General features: G+C 36.8%; 1 pseudogene; it reads right to left on the reverse strand.

Annotated features, from left to right (window-relative positions):
* Positions 1 to 2,486: 2,486 nt before the first annotated feature.
* On the reverse strand, positions 2,487 to 2,906 carry LOC111818490 (annotated as a pseudogene).
* Positions 2,907 to 3,181: the final 275 nt, after the last annotated feature.

Below are 3,181 nucleotides of genomic sequence, written 5' to 3' on the forward strand. Positions count from 1 at the left end.
AGGAAGGAGTGGAGCACAGCAGACAGACCCAAGCCACACCCACCTCGACAAGTTTGAACTTGGTAGATCCTTACCTGGTGCTAATGTAATAATTTTACTGAACTGCACCAAAGGTCAGAAGACAGTGCTATACAAAATGACAAAAAAAAAAAAAAAAGGAGCAAAATGCATTCTCAGACCCTGAGCCCACCCAGAACAATCAGGAGACAATAGCATAGAAGAAATTGGGAATCACACACCTGAAATCTCTGAGATAATAGCATTGGAAGTAAAGAAACAACTGCAGAAAGGTATAGAGGAAATCAGATCTGAAATAATTTCTGGAGTAAAAAAAGAAATAGCTATAATGAAAGAAGTACTAAGTGCTTTTAAAGAAGACACTGATTAAAAAATAGATAATATAAAAATGATGGAATCCCTGAATGAGCAATATAAGAAAGAAATAGAATCCATGAAGCAGATTCAAAGTGCTATACTGGAAATTAAAACCTCAATCACAAGCTGGCAAAACCGTCTGAATGAAAGTGAAAATAGACTTTGCAGCTAGTGAAAAGGTAAGAAAAGATCTCTTAAAAACAACTAGGATGCAGGAAAAAATAATTCAACATCTGCAAGATGGTGCAAAGATGAACAATATAAGACTAGTAGGCATCAATGAGAAAGAAGGAGTCAATACAAATGATATAAAAAGAATATGGGCAGCAGTAATAGCAGAAAACTTCCCAAATGTGGGGAAACAATCTGATATTCAGGTAACCAAAGCATATAGAACTCCAGATAATATCAACCCAATTAAAACCACACCCAGACATATGATAATCAAGATCCCAGAAATTCAGCACAGGAATACTAAAAGCCACTAGAGAAAAGAAACAGATCACATTTAAAGGAAAACCTATCAGAATAGTGGCAGATTTCTCTTCACAAACCAAAGTCAAGAAGAGCATGAAGCAAAGTACTTCAAGTCTTGCAAGAAAACAAATTCCAACACAGACCTATATACCCTGCAAAACTCTCTTTCAAGTTTAATGGAGAAGTGAAATACTTTCATAACAAAGAACAACTATAGAATTTCATGATGACAAAGCCAACCTTACTCAGACTACCAGAAGATATTCTAGAGAGGGATCAAAATGACCACGACTCTGTGAATGAGAACAGAAAGAACCCACCAAATAGAGCAAATAATTAAACACAGGAGAAAAAGAGGTATGCAACAGCAGTCTTTCAATTATTCTTTCGTATACAGCAGCAAAATATTTCCATCAGCATACCCTACAAATGGACTTCTTCTGCACCCTATGGGTTATGGTTCTGTCTGGGTCTACAGGGTGGATATCAAGGAAATAGCAGTAGCTCAGTCCCACAGGTGACACCTGGCCACCAGTAAGCATCATGGACACTGTCCACATCCACCACATACTAGAACTTTGTGCAATATCCTATTCCCAAACTGTTAGAAGTGCTGGTCATGTATTTGTCATTCCAGTATTTTTGATATGGATTATTCTGAGGAATTTTTACTATCATGAAAACTTTTTCTTAGTTGATATTTTTGTATATACTAACCTAATCAAATACTGTGTGAGTATTCTGAATTGATCTCAGATTTGTACATATGATACACTACATTCTGGTCTCTTAGTTGGACTTACAATTTAATTTTAATTTTTGAGTATTATTTTGAAATGTTTAATTCAATTTTGAATTAGTTAATATTTAATTTTCTAAATATTGCTTAATTTAAATTTTTATTTTATGATTTATACTGTTTCTTTGACTCATGATTTACTTATGAGACATGGTATGATATTTTCTTCTAGTATTAGAAACTTTAAAAAGTGAAAAAAACCATTCTGATAATCTATTCCTATTTTTGTTTCTTTTATTTTTAAAAATCTTTGTATGTTTTATTTTATTTATTTATTTACTTGCTTACTTACTTATTTATTTTATGGCTGACTCAGCCCACCCTGGGGGTGAGGCTGATGTGGCATGTGTTACCAGGGATGGAATTGCAGTCCTTGCCCTTGCCTAAGCTTGCCTAAGCAAGAGCTTTAGACTGCTGAGCTGTCTCACTGGTCTCTGTCTCTTTTTATTGTGGTAAGAACGTTTTTACTTGAGATCTACCCTCCCAACATATTGTAAGTGTACAGTACAATATTGTTGAATAATAGGTACAGTGTTGTTTGGCAGATCTCTAGATTTTTTTTTTTTTTTTGCCTGTTTTTGTTTGTTTGTTTTTTGCCTTTCACTTCAGCTTTGTTGGACCCGTCACACCAAAATTCCCAAAATGAGGTCATCTTTGTCCTCCTAAAAATGTTTATCACCATGAAATTTAGATGAAAAACTTACTGTGCCTTACATTTTTGTCCGGGTATTTTGAACTAACTTGCAGAGTGTTGTTTATTGTGTTTAAGAATTTTTAAAAACGGTAAATAGCAAATCATTTATTGGGAAGGTAAATGACTTCAGCTTTGGTTGTAAATTCACCAGCCCAGCAGATAGGCATCAGGTTGGAGGAATACATGCTTGTCAGTCATCAGAAAACCGGTGGCCATTGGGGCTGTCACACAGAAACCCAAAGTCACCCAGAGGCCAGATCTTAAAGATGTGTCCTCTAGTCAATTCATAAAGGATCAGTCTATAGTACCTGGAATCTGTGGAATTCTGTAGCTTGTTACCTTCTAACCAGACATGGCCCAAGGGCACCTTTGGATACCATAAAAATGTCGGCTGAGATATTTTGCAAAGACGATATCTGAATTTTGAATGGTAGGCTCCATTGATGGTCCAGAACACATCACAACCCTACCATTGTACTCAAAAGTGTAGTGGGCTAAGCACCCATACTGAATGGTGCAGCCAGCCAGCTAAAAGGTCTTCCCCAGAACACCACGAAGCATTGTTCTAAGTCGACGCTGCTACCACTGACACTAGATCTGTCTGTTCCACGACACGTTCAAGTTTTAGGATGGTTGCAGGACTTCCAGAAAGAAATCTAACACGTGTCTCAAAGCACATGTGGGTAATCCATGGCTTCAGGATCCTGCGCCCCGCAGTCCTTCATCTTTACGTAGCACAAACCTTTCAGTAATACTTGTTGCTATTGGTTGACTTGGGTAGAACATCTCGAGATCTCTGAAATTTATTCATCTGGTTTAGCTTAAACTTCAGGCCC

This window comes from Octodon degus, unplaced genomic scaffold (assembly GCF_000260255.1).
Source record: "Octodon degus isolate 3935 unplaced genomic scaffold, OctDeg1.0 scaffold00093, whole genome shotgun sequence".
NCBI lineage: Eukaryota > Metazoa > Chordata > Mammalia > Rodentia > Octodontidae > Octodon > Octodon degus.